The following is a 14,702-nucleotide window of genomic DNA, read 5'->3' on the forward strand; positions in this document are numbered from 1 at the left end:
TGGCTACCTATGGTAAATCACTTCCTTCTGAACTTTCATTTACACAGACTTCAGTCTGTGTATTAGCCCTTCCTTCCGTGACCTTTGTGGCCACGGCTGCAGCCAGTTCTTCCCATGGATAAACTGACTGAAAATCTTCCCAAGACACTTTCTTTGGGGGTTTTTCCCCTTTTCCCTCTGATTTCTTTACCTTGGGGGTTTTTGAACCCCCTTCCACATTTGTAGTGGTCACTTTCCTTGTGGATAGAACTTTGTTTGTACAACTTCCATAATTCTCCTGTCTCCTTTCCATCAATCCTTTCCTTATTGATCCCGGCTTTAAGCAAAGCCTGGAACATGTCTTTGCGACACACCCGTGGGGCCTCCCCTACTGATTTCTCTTTCCAATCAGGATTGTTTGGCTTACTGTTACCAACATGGCCTCCAGGGGACAGTTTATCCCACTGTCCCATATCCTGTAACTCCCTCATCCTCCCTAGAACTACACCGATTGATTCTCCAGTCAGCGCTACAGTTAAGGTTAAAATAACTTTTGTATGCTGGAGGAGCATGTTTAACCAGCCTATTTCTTATGCTGGCTTTCAATGGGTACTGGAGATAATCATCATCCATTCCCAAAAGAGGAAGAGCATTCCTCATTGCTTCTTCCTTCAGCCTTTCCATACCATCTTTTAAGGTATACCAAGGTTTATCATTGATAGGAAAGTCTGCTTCTGATGGATATTTGTCCAGAAAAGCATGGGCTAAGATCATGATTAAGTTTTGAGCACCATGCTCATTATGATCAACAAAATAATGTTTTATTGATCTCTGAATTACTGGGTCACGAGACATGGTGACAAATTTTGCCACGTCTCCGGCGTCAAAGTGCACTCCACCTCCTCCGAGATCGTGCACCCTGACCAACCAGGGAATTTCTCCTTCTCCTGGTTTTTGTCTAAACTGTGTTAAAATGCTATCAACTTCTCCCTGAGAGTAATCTTCAATGGTTACTCGATTTTTTACATGAGGAATCGTTCTCTCATTTATGATGGCATTACCATCTTCGTCATATTGCGGATTCCCCTGACCATCCCGGACATGTTCCCGGATGATCTCATTTTCGGTCCTCTCTAGGCGCCTCCTTATGGGATTAGCCTGAATCTTCCCTTTATGGTAATCCTCCTCATCAGATGATGAAGATGAATCCCACACATCCCCATCCCAAGTATCGGGATCCCAGTTTATAGAAGCTGGGACGATACTTTTATGTACTTTGGTTTTATTTACCTTTCCTCTTCTTTTCTTATACTTATTTTGAGCAATTTTTATGGCAGCTTTTTCTGCCACATTCTGATAATGTTCCAATTTATCCTTCAACAGTCTGGTATTACATTCCAGAACTGTTTTCAGGCCACCTAATTCTATCATCTTTTGTTCCATCTGGGAACTTTTCTTCTGCATCTTTAGATTACGCTCATGCATTACACTATATGCACTTGCCAAAATCCAGATGCGCCGTGCTAAAGACACTACATCACCTGCTTTCACAGGGACACTACCGAATACATTCACAACATCAGTAGCTTCACTACCCTTAAGCTTATCCTGCCATTGTTTGCGCCGTGCTAAAGACACTACATCACCTGCTTTCACAGGGACACTACCGAATACATTCACATCAGTAGCTTCACTACCCTTAAGCTTATCCTGCCATTGTTTGCGCCGTGCTAAAGACACTACATCACCTGCTTTCACAGGGACACTACCGAATACATTCACATCAGTAGCTTCACTACCCTTAAGCTTATCCTGCCATTGTTTGCGCCGTGCTAAAGACACTACATCACCTGCTTTCACAGGGACACTACCGAATACATTCACAACATCAGTAGCTTCACAACCCTTAAGCTTGTCCTGCCATTGTTCTGCCAATCCACAAGACACTACATCACCTGTTTTCACAGGGGCACCACTGAGTACATTCACAACATCAGTAGGTACACAACCCTTGAGCTTATTCTGCCATTGTTCTGCCAATGCACAATTGACCAATTCATGTGCTATAAGATTGTAGGAAGCCTCAGTTAAGCCGAGGATTTCCACAACAACCTCCTTAACATTATCCTTACGTTTTCTGAACATTTTGACACTATGCAAAAAGATTGAAAAAATATATCTGGAAATTTGCCAAATATATGTTTTTAATTTCTAAATTACAAAAATTAGTTTAATTACTTCTTATAGAAGTAATCCTGCCGACTACGCCAATTTATGTCTTGCTAAATTCTACTAAAAAGGGGGCTGAAAGCCCGTACTTACGAAGCGCTCACTGATATCCTAAATCAGGCACGAATACTAATATTCTTTATAGCAAGATACTATTTATTTTAATAGCACATGAATAGTTAATGGTACATAGGCATTTAGAATCTTATACAATAACAGAAATATGCATCAACATTACCGTTTGTTGTAGCAATCCTTTCACATCAGAGGGAACTCGAGTTAATGATAAGGAAACAACATCTCGGCCTCTTGCATCACAGGAACAGTGCGTACGTACACTTCAATGTCCTGGAAGGTTTCCCTAACATTAAGCGAGTCCAGTGTATTTTTATAGGAAAATTTGTAGGTTGTGTTTAAATGGTCACCAGCATGTGACAGCTGAGTCATGTTCATGTAACTTGACCACAAACTGCTGTGGGCACCGGCAGCTTCCTGCACATTTCCTGCACATCCTGCCAGTTGACAACTGGCCGACCACAGTTTGACCATAGTGTTAGTGAAATATTGCAATGAGCCGTAAATTTCATATGCAAGCTTCCTTAAACCTGTCTTTAAGCCAACCACAAGTTTCCGGTAAGTGGAACTGTAAATGTGACTTCCTCATTATCTTAAAACTGCTTCAAAACCTGGTTGACATGTATTCCTTGGTCATCATTAGTGAAATATTATCCAAAGGACATCTCTTTGATACTGAATTATTGATAGGTCAAATAATATCTGGGATCACTCCTATCTTTTGATTATGATTCCTATCTAATCACACATTCATACTTCAGTCATATCACATTGGTATCACACTGCCTTAGGCCTCTTTCACACGTATGTGCCTCCGTACACACGTAGACCTAGGTATTCCTATGGTTTTGGACACGCGTAAGTATTTGCGCACGGAACGTGTGTCCGTTCTGTATATACGCGTGTCCGTTCCATACATACATGTGTCCGTGTGTTTCTCACGCCAACATGTGCATTTTCCCTCCAGCATCACGGGTGTCACACGGAACGCAAACGTGTCACACGTAATGCAAACGGACCACACGGATGTGTTCTGTGTGACACGCACCAGAGAGAAAAGACATGTGTCTGAGAAAAAACCCCCCAAAACTTTACTCACCTTCTCCAGCCCTGCAGGCTCTGCCGCTGCGGTCACTTGCTGCCGACCGCCGCTCATTATGCTCATTGAATATTCACTTCACTGCGGCCGGAAGCTGCAGTAGCGGGGAGTCAGCCAGACTGGAGACCGAAGATCAGCACCATGAACAGCAAACGCCAGGGACAGGTGAGTAGAAAGTTCCCGTTCTCCGTGTGTTATCACGGATAACACACGGAGAACACACGTGTGCCATACACGGCTCATGGAGGGCAATACGCACCTTTGACACGTCCGTGAAAAACGTGCATGATTTTCACGGACGTGTTAAAGAGGCCTTAGAGAACATCAAGTACCTGCAGTGGAATACATTGATGTGTTCCACCACAGGTCCCCATGTGCCACAGCGTCCCATGTCAATGAAGCAGTACGGTAGCACCGGATGTGTATGTTTAGTGAGTGTGTGCACGCGCGTGTGTTCCACCGCAGATCCCTGCATTCCACAGCATCCCACTTGGGGTACAGTGAGTATGATTATGGGGTCTGCTTTCTTTAATGAAGTGTCTTGCAGTATTATTTCACTTTTCTTTTTTTTTTAAGCTGTATGGACACTTCGTTATTGAACCACAACTTGGGCTTATTTTAAAGGGACAGGTGCATCTTAATAAATTAGAATACCATCAAAAAGTTAATTTATTTCAGTTACAATATATAAAGGGAAACACATTATACAGAGTCATAGTGATCTATTTCAAGTGTTTATTTCTGTTAATGTTGATGTTGGTGATCATGGCTTAAAACCAATGAAAATACAAAAGTAATCTCAAAAAATTAGAATTACCACAAAACACCTGGAAAGGCTTCCCAAGCGTTAAAATTGGTACCTTAGTCTGGTTCAGTAGGCTACATAATCATTGGGGAAAACTGCTAATGTGTCGCCCTGGGCAAGCCAGGGGACACAGGTCACACACCACCACACCCCACACTCCAGGTAGGCACATCACAGCTAACCACAAATCCTTGTTGCCTTCCTCCAGAGGTTGATGATGCACACCAGGGGGTGGGCCAGGCGGTCGGCTCCGCCCACCGAGGAGCTCACAACACTGGAGGCAGGAAGAAACCAGGCAGTTCTGTCAGGGAGGAGGAAGTGGAAGGAGTAAAGTCGAGCCCAGGCAGGGCAAGAGTGAAGTGGAGTTAAGGAGAGGAGTTAGGAAAGTGAAAGTGGAAAAGGAGGAAAAGCAAGTAAAGTGACAGAAGAGAAAGACAGCCTGAAGGGTCCAGCTTTGTGAGGGCCAGAACAGCAAGGTCAGCAACGGCGGTGACTGTCTGGAGGGGGACCGTTTGGAAGTTCCTGGAAGGACCCCGTTGGCTGTGTGCCCGGTGGTCTGGAGCAGTGTTCCGAAGGACAGTCAGCACCAGGGCAGGGGCCTCTCGGACCCCGGCAAGGCTAGGAGTCGCCAGATTTGCCAAATCCGTCAGTGACGGGGACGCAGATCCCCCAACAACCAAGTCCCGATTGAAGGCAACAGCCCAACCCGTATTGGAGAGACACCGCCACCGCCACGGCACAAGTTTCTCAGGGCCAGCGCCTGCGGGCAAAGTGTAAAGCTCCTCCGGCCCAGATTGCAGCCGGGGAGCGGGTAACCGGAGGGAATCCACCGCTACCATCAGTCAACACAGGTGCAAGGAAGAGACATCACCGTCACCTACCGGGAGTGCAGGTGCAGCCGTCTGTGGGACCGTCCTACCAGCCGTTGGTTTACCGTACAAACTGTGTCCGTGTGTCAGGCTGAGTGAGTACCATAGTGCCGCAAGGCACAGCGCTACCCCCGCGTCCCTGCGCCCTCCAGGCCCTACACTTTACATCTCATCACCGGGCCCCGGGATCACCAACCCCTACCCACGGAGGGGCAACACAACACCTGGCTGCTCCGCATCACCATCCCCGGGACCCCCATACTGAGCAGCGGTGGTGCAATCACCACAACCGTGGGTGGCGTCACGAACTATAACAATCCCCACACCCAACAAACACCCCCTTTCACTCACGGGCGAGGAGTGTCGCTCGAGAAACCCCGGGATCCGGCCCACGGATCGAGCCACCAGGAGCAGCTGCCGGACCCGAGCAGAAGGGGTGAGCGCGGTGTGCTGACACCCTCCTCCCCGCCCGCGACACTAACCTGACAGATGTTCAGAAAGCAGGCATTGACACTTCACAAGGAGGGTAAGCCACAAAAAGTCATTGCTAAAGAAACTAGCTGTTCACAGAGTGCTGTATCCAAGCACATTAAGGCTAGGTTCGCACACTGCGTCTTTTTGACGCTGCGTTTTTGGCCGCTAAAAACGCACCTGCGTCGAAAAAACGCATCAAAAAACACATGCGTTTTTGCCGCGATTTGGTGCGTTTTTTGGCTGCGTTTTGCTGCGTTTTTGATCTCTGCGTTTTTCCAATGCATTGCATGGGGGGAAAACGCAGAAAAACGCAGGAAAGAACTGACATGTCCATTTTTTTTTTAACTCAAAAATGCAGGTAAAAAAAACAGATGTGTGCGGACAGCAAAAACGAAAACTCATAGACTTTGCTGGGGAAGCAAAGTCCTGCAGTTTTGAGGCCAAAAACGCACCCGAAAAACGCGCAAAAACGCCGTGAAAAACGCACTGTGCGCACATAGCCTAACTGAAGGTTGAGTGGAAGGAAAAGGTGCACAAGCAACTGGGAAAACCGCAGCCTTTATAGGATTGTTAAGAAAAGGCCATTCAAAAATATTTTGTTGGGGTGGGGGGGGATTCACAAGGAGTGGATTGCTGCTGGAGTCAGTGCTTCAAGAGCCACCACACACAGATGTATCCAAGACATTGGCCACTTATGACCAATAGACAAATGCCAGAAGCATCTTAGGCTGCTTTCACACTACGTCTTTTTAACATGCGTCTTGAATGTTTTTTTGCTGCAAAAGCGGATCCTGCTTTTACAGCAAAAAATGCATGCAAACGCATGTCTTATTTTGCAGGATCCTGTCACTGGATGTTTAGGGGCGGGCATTGGAGTCATGTGATCGGGAGTGAGGGGAACTAAACGTGCCAGACTGGGAGCCGGCATCTGACAGCTGCGAGGCTCGTAACCAAGGTAAACATCGGGTATACTTGCTTGGATACCCGATATTTACTTTGGTTACAAGCGTCTGCAGCTGCTAGGAGCCGGGCTCCCTGCACACGTTACCAACGTAAACATCGGGTAACTAAGATAAGTGGTTACCCGATATTTACCTTGGTTACGAGTGTCCGCAGCTCTCAGGTGGGGGAGAGGGAGGGGGAGAGACAGAGAGGTAGGAGAGAGATAGACTGATCACGGAGGCTGGCTTCTGGGCATGCTCAGTAGAGCAAGCAGGATCCTGCCTATCAGCATGCCAGCGTTCACATGCGTTTGCGTGCTGTTTAGTCAGGATCCAGCAATTTGCAGAAGTTGGACGCAGCTCAAAAACGCTACAAGTAGCGTTTTTGAAAGATGTTAAAAAACTGCAAGTCGCTGGACCCTCACTATAACGCACGAAAACGCAGGTGAACGCGTGTTAACGCGAGTCCATTGCAAATGCATTGAAATGAAAACGCATTTGCACTGGATCCGTTTCTGCGTTAAAAAAACGTTCAGGACGCATGTTAAATAAACGTAGTATGAAAGCAGCCTTACCTGGGCAAAGGAGAAAAAGAACTGGACTGTTGCTCAGTGGTCCAAGGTGTTTTCAGATGAACGTAAATTTTGTATTTCATTTGGAAAATCTTAATTACTTACCGGTAATGGGATTTTCAGAAGCCCATGACAGCACAACCTGAGAGATAGGTTCTGCCCACATCAGGACAGGAAACACACTGATAAAAAGGCGGTACCTCTCCTCCACATCAGTAGGTTTACAGAGCCAGAGAGGACCAGCAAAACACAAACAAAAATGTTAATCACACCACCACCAAAGAAATACACCATTAACTCTAAGGCTATGTGCGCACGTTGCGTACAGTCACTGCAGAAATTTCTGCAGCGATCTGAAGAGCACATGTGCGCTTTAAATCGCTGCAGAAATGTCCGTAGTGAAAAAAAAAAAAAAGCCGATTCCATGCGCTCTGCCTACAGCTCCTCCCATAGACAGAGCAGGAGCTGCCGGCAAAGCGCACGGAAGAAGTGACATGTCACTTCTTAGAACGCAGCGCTTCGGCAGAAGCCGAAGCGCTGCGCTCTAAAACGCCACGTGCGCACGGCTCCTGCACAATCTCCATCTACAAAGCGCAGCGTAACTGCATGTGTTTACGCAACGTGCGCACAGAGCCTAACACTCCCCGAAGGGTGCCCATAACCAGTGAATAGGGGGGGGACTAAGGGTGCTGTCATGGGCTTCTGAAAATCCCATTACTGGTAAGTAATTAAGATTTTTCCCTTTCGCCCATGACATCACCACCTGAGAGATTCTAGAGACCAATCACCTTAGGGAGGGACCACCGCCTGTAATACCAGTCTACCAAGAAGGGTCGGCCGTGGAGGACAAGTCAAGTCTATAGTGACAGAAAAAGGTAGAAGAAGAGGACCAAGTGGTGGCCCTGCATATATGATCAATAGACACCTCTGCCCGCTCAGCCCAAGTAGTAGAAAGTGACCCAGTGGAAAGGCCCTAATCTGCAGGGGAACTGGCACCCCCTTAGCTGAGTAGGTCAGCGACATACAGTCAGGGCCAGAAATATTTGGACAGTGACACAAGTTTTGTTATTTTAGCTGTTTACAAAAACATGTTCAGAAATACAATTATATATATAATATGGGCTGAAAGTGCACACTCCCAGCTGCAATATGAGAGTTTTCACATCAAAATCGGAGAAAGGGTTTAGGAATCATAATAATGTAATGCATAGCCTCCTCTTTTTCAAGGGACCAAAAGTAATTGGACAAGGGACTCTAAGGGCTGCAATTAACTCTGAAGGCGTCTCCCTCGTTAACCTGTAATCAATGAAGTAGTTAAAAGGTCTGGGGTTGATTACAGGTGTGTGGTTTTGCATTTGGAAGCTGTTGCTGTGACCAGACAACATGCGGTCTAAGGTACTCTCAATTGAGGTGAAGCAGAACATCCTGAGGCTGAAAAAAAAGAAAAAAAATCTATCAGAGAGATAGCAGACATGCTTGGAGTAGCAAAATCAACAGTCGGGTACATTCTGAGAAAAAAGGAATTGACTGGTGAGCTTGGGAACTCAAAAAGGCCTGGGCGTCCACGGATGACAACAGTGGTGGATGATCGCCACATACTTTCTTTGGTGAAGAAGAACCCGTTCACAACATCAACTGAAGTCCAGAACACTCTCAGTGAAGTAGGTGTATCTGTCTCTAAGTCAACAGTAAAGAGAAGACTCCATGAAAGTAAATACAAAGGGTTCACATCTAGATGCAAACCATTCATCAATTCCAAAAATAGACAGGCCAGAGTTAAATTTGCTGAAAAACACCTCATGAAGCCAGCTCAGTTCTGGAAAAGTATTCTATGGACAGATGAGACAAAGATCAACCTGTACCAGAATGATGGGAAGAAAAAAAGTTTGGAGAAGAAAGGGAACGGCACATGATCCAAGGCACACCACATCCTCTGTAAAACATGGTGGAGGCAACGTGATGGCATGGGCATGCATGGCTTTCAATGGCACTGGGTCACTTGTGTTTATTGATGACATAACAGCAGACAAGAGTAGCCGGATGAATTCTGAAGTGTACCGGGATATACTTTCAGCCCAGATTCAGCCAAATGCCGCAAAGTTGATCGGACGGCGCTTCATAGTACAGATGGACAATGACCCCAAGCATACAACCAAAGCTACCCAGGAGTTCATGAGTGCAAAAAAGTGGAACATTCTGCAATAGCCAAGTCAATCACCAGATCTTAACCCAATTGAGCATGCATTTCACTTCAAATCCAGACTTAAGACGGAAAGACCCACAAACAAGCAAGACCTGAAGGCTGCGGCTGTAAAGGCCTGGCAAAGCATTAAGAAGGAGGAAACCCAGCGTTTGGTGATGTCCATGGGTTCCAGACTTAAGGCAGTGATTGTCTCCAAAGGATTCGCAACAAAATATTGAAAATAAAAATATTTTGTTTGGGTTTGGTTTATTTGTCCAATTACTTTTGACCTCCTAAAATGTGGAATGTTTGTAAAGAAATGTGTACAATTCCTACAATTTCTATCAGATATTTTTGTTCAAACCTTCAAATTAAACGTTACAATCTGCACTTGAATTCTGTTGTAGAGGTTTCATTTCAAATCCAATGTGGTGGCATGCAGAGCCCAACTCGCGAAAATTGTGTCACTGTCCAAATATTTCTGGACCTAACTGTAGCATCCCGGGCCCACCTAGCCAAAGTGCTTGTAGATACGTTCTAGGGAAAGTCCGGGGGCTGTAAAATAACAAAAACAGGGCCTGAGATTCTCGCAATTCCCTGGTCCTATCTAAGTAGGTTATAAAGAGCAAGTCTTACATCCAAGCTATGGAGCCTGTCCACTTTGTCATTGGAAGGAGGGTCACAATGGAAGGCAGTATAAATTTCTGGGACCTGTGAAGGGCTTGACCACTTTAGGCTATGAGGGATCTGTACGCAATACCATCTTATCGACCAAAATTTGGGTATATGGATGGACAATGGAGAGCGCCTGTAGGTCACCCACCCGTCTAGCGGACGTCAAGCAATGAGTAGTACCACCTTCAGGGTCTTGGAGGGAACATCTGAAAGGGGCTCAATGGGGTGTCTATAAGGGCATCAAGGACAAGATTTAATCCCAGAGAGGCATGCGAGGAGAAGGGACAGGAGTCGCTCTAGCACAGGATTTAACGAACCTGCTAATCCATCTATTCTCTGAGGTTATGTTTATAGAGGGCTCCTAGGGCCAAAACTTGTACCTTCAAGGTGCTAGTGGATAAGTTCAATCCAACCCTTACTGAAGGATTTCCAGGATGGCCGGGAAGAGAGGGGGACCCCCGATCTGTGCCCAGGAAACTTGCTGGATTTTTCACCAGACCCTTCCCTAAATACCAGTGGCGACCGGCTTCCTACTTTTAAGGAGAGTTTTACTAAATTCTCAGGAGAATCCCTGTGCTAGGAGCAGCCGCCTTTCAAATGCCACACTGTCAAGTGGAGGGTAGGAGCCTTGGGTTGGCACATTGGTCCCTGGACTAGTAGGTCTGTCCTGTCCGGCAGTATCCAAGGGTCTGATATTGCCAGTCTTTGGAGCCAACAGAACCAGGCTCTTTTTGGCCAGAAGTGAGCTATGAGGATAATGAGGGCCTCTTCTTCCCGAACCTTCCTGAGCACCGCCGGAAGAAGAACCAGGGGTGGAAAGGCATATAGAAGACCCTGTGACCAGGGGATCGGCATTACATCTATTGTCATGGGATGATCCCTGGCTGATTTTATTGCAGTTAGTTCACTGAAGTTTGAGGACTGAGTCCTCACATAGTCCCATAGTCCTTGTAACAGGTGAGTTCTCAGGTAAGCTCCCCAGTCTAAGTGACCTGCATCTTTTGGGATGATATCCGTGATGTTGGGACACCCGGACACCCCTGCGGACAATAGAGTTACGTCCTGCCACCAGGACAGAGAAAGCAACACCTTTGGATCCAAGCGGAGTCTCATATCCAAGAAGCCTCTTGACTGTTGCTGTCAGACCCGGACCTCCATCTGAAGGGATCTCATATCTATCTGAGCCCAAGGAACCGTGGGGATGCAGGATGTGAGGGTCCCCACAAGAGACATGGCCTGTCTGAGGGTCATGACTGGTTTTTCAATCGCCAAGGTGACCAGGGATTGTGACTTCAGTATCTGCTCCTCCAGGAGAAAAGACTTCTGAGCGACTGAATCCAGGATCAGCCCCAAGAAAGACCGACACTGTTGAGGCTTGTGTTCTAGATTTTTCCTGATTTAGGATCCACCCTAAGTGCTCTAGGATGGAGATCACCATTCTTTTCTCTCCTTGTCATATAGATGTTACAATAAAATACCACCGAGGGGGCGACTTCAGTTGTAATGTCAGCTCTTTTGCAATGATCTGTAGAATCCACAGGCTGGAGGAAACCGTCTCAAGGAAGAGGGAGAGCCTCCCCCTCACTGGGATGGTGGAGTCATTGAAGGCCTCGTGGCTTGGTAGAGGATGATGGATCAAACATAATCCTGGAGGACCTCTTCCGTCTATCCTTCCAGGAGTTCTGGTCTCTGGGAGGCTCCTTTTGGAAAATTGCTTCCTCCGAAACGGACGGCTACGAGGGAATGGAGTTCTTACAGCTGGAAATCCTTGTTTATTGTTTGCCGCTTTGGACAGAAGGTCATCCAGTTGTGATCCAAACAAAAAGTCTCCTTCACAAGGTATCCTGCATAGTCTGTTCCTGGACTGTACGTCTCCCTTCCAGCATTTCAACTATAGGGCCCTTCTGGCTGAATTGGAAAGAGCTGCTACCTTTGCAGATAATTTGAGCGAGTCGATGGAAGCATCCGCTAGAAGTATGCCGCCCCCTGTATACGTGGAAATGAGGAAATAATGTCCTTACTAGACACAGTACCCTTAAGTTAGTCTTCCAATTGTTGGACCCAGACCATTATGGACCTTAATACACATGTACCTGCCACAGCCAGGCAAAGAGCTCCTGCTGCAGCCTTCCAGGTACCACGGACCTGCATTCCAGGCCTCCAACATGAGGTTTTGTGTGGATTCAGGATCTTTATCATCCACCAGCCCCATAGTGGAGTGGACAGCTTCCACTAGGGGTGTCACCTCAGAGGATGGGAAGCATAGTCTGCCGTCCACGTCTGAGGAAGATGAGGAATCCAAGGCTGAGGAAGAGGCAGGGGAATATTTTCTGGAACCCCGTTCAGAGCCGCCGCCTGATTTATCTGAAGTTCCCCCATCTTTCCTAGTGGATTGTTTATGTGTTTCCCTGACTTCAGCACGGCTAATATCTCTCAACTCAGCCTTGAGGCTTGGTGCTTCCATACATAAGCCAAAACCAAAGAGTAAGAGATGCAGTTTCCTTCTACTAAAATTTCCCCTTTTTTTCCCAGCTTGTATGGCTGAGAACAGAGAACAATAGACGTTAGTTTCCATATTACAATAGTTTCTTACCTAGCCTGTAAAGGTTGACAATAGAGAATAGTGGATGTGGTTCCCCCATATTATAACAGCCTTGGTTAGTAATAGCTGATAACGGAGAATAAAAGCAGTAGTTCTCCCACATTATAACAGTTATTCTATGACTTGTAAGATTGACAACAAGGGATAATAGTTGCAGCCTCTCTATACCAATAACAGTTGTGTATAAAGGCTAACAACAGAGAACAATAGAAGCAGTCTTTTCTGGTGCTGAGGGATTCGCTTATTTACACTTTATAATTATATCATTCCAGATGTTGTAAAGTATGTATCTTTGATCACACCTAGAGTGTCAAAATGGTATATTAAAGCTTTTTGTGCTAACATTATGTGTGGTTTTTTTTTTGTTTTTTTTTTAACAGTACTTTGATTTGCTTTTGGATTTTTTGGCCAGGCACCACCCTTCCTCAGTCAGCAGAGGACAGTAACCACCTGATCCACATAGCACAATCTGGACCAGACCTGAGAATCACAAGCGATACAACAGTCCAAGCCTCCCAATATAGCTAGGCTTACAGGCGCACCACAACACTCAGCAGCCTCTTTTTTTTGTTCATATAAGACAAGACAGGGAGCAATCAGTCTACAACAGATGTTTTCACTTGGACACTGATTCACTGAGACAAGTTCATGTTTCCTCTTATAAATTCAGCATACATATTTGTCCATGTTACCTAAGAATAAGGACCCTGTTCTAGGGTCCGAAACATGTCAGGATTTGGTCACGTTGTTTCATTTTGTATGTAATTTCAACATTATGATCTAAATAAAACAGAAGAATTCTATGATACAGGTGGGACAAGGACCCCTTGGTAATCTGAGGATAGACTGTCCTTGTAAACCCCACAATTCCTATGATTCCTCTTAGAGGTACCTCCTGAAGAAAGAAGGGAACCTAGGGGGGACCTTTAAACATTGAAATGCTGCAGCAGACACTCACCCCTCAAGATGGCGGATCTGGTACCGGTTTCGGAGGCAGTTTATGACTTCCAGATTTGGATTTCTCAGATCCCCTGGAATGTCGACTTGCCGGACTGGAGGGACTAGCCCTGCCGGAGGAGCGCTCCCCTTGCTGCCCTGGGAATCTGTATGCTGTTCCAGCACATCCTGCTCTGGAGGAGAGTTGTCTTCCATCCTGAATAGGGGAGAAGTGATTCTCACCAGAATGCAGCGAAGGAGACTCCTCATACCTCCCTGGTTCAAATTTGCCGCCCGAAATCCGTTCACTGGGCGCCGCCATCTTGGAACAACTTGCACATGCACAGGTGATGAACTTCCGGGTGCCGCGTCACTTCCTCTTCACCCCGGCGTTCCGTCAGCAGGGCGCCCGTCTCGCGGGCTCCGTGTGAGGATCACATGGCCTGGGGCGACGCAGAGCCGAGCTCCCGCTCCAGGCCCGCGCCCCACCGCAGACAGCCGAAGCCCTGGGGAGGTGCATCCAGGCCCGAATGCCGGCTTTTGGTAAGAAACCAAACTTCCACACTGGGTCAGACCTGGGAGAATCCGTGGGTTGTCCCATCAGGACAGGAAACCAAACTGATGTGGAGGAGAGGTACCGCCTCTTTATCAGTGGGTTTCCTGTCCTGATGTGGGCGGAACCTATCTCTCAGGTGGTGCTGTCATGGGGAAAGGGAAAATTAAGGTCCAGAGTCTGGAGGAAAAGTGGAGAGGCCACAATCCAAGCTGCTTGAGGTCTAGTGTGAAGTTTCCACAATCAGTGATGGTTTGGGGAGCCATGTCATCTGCTGGTGCAGGGCCACTGTTTTATCAAGACCAAAGTCAGCGCAGCCATCTACCAGGAAATTTTAGAGCACTTTATTTTTCCCTCTGCCGACAAGCTTTATGGAGATGGAAATTTAATTTTCCAGCAGGACTTGGCACCTGTCCACACTGCCAAAAGTACCAATACCTGGTTGAATAGCCACAGTATCACTGTGCTTGATTGGTCAGCAAACCCCATAGATTCTATGGGGTATTGCCAAGAGGAAGATGAGAGACACCAGACCCAAAAAGAGCCCCGACCAAGTATTGAGTGCATTTACCGTGCAGACTTTTCAGAAGGCGCCAACATTTCGGAGTTAAAATCAGTTTTTCAGTTGGTCTAAAAATAGTCTAAATTTTCTGAGATAATGACTTTTGGGTTTTCATAATCATCAACATTAACAGAAATAAGCACATGAAG

The sequence above is a fragment of the Anomaloglossus baeobatrachus genome, chromosome 5 (assembly GCF_048569485.1).
Source record: "Anomaloglossus baeobatrachus isolate aAnoBae1 chromosome 5, aAnoBae1.hap1, whole genome shotgun sequence".
In the NCBI taxonomy this organism is placed as follows: domain Eukaryota; kingdom Metazoa; phylum Chordata; class Amphibia; order Anura; family Aromobatidae; genus Anomaloglossus; species Anomaloglossus baeobatrachus.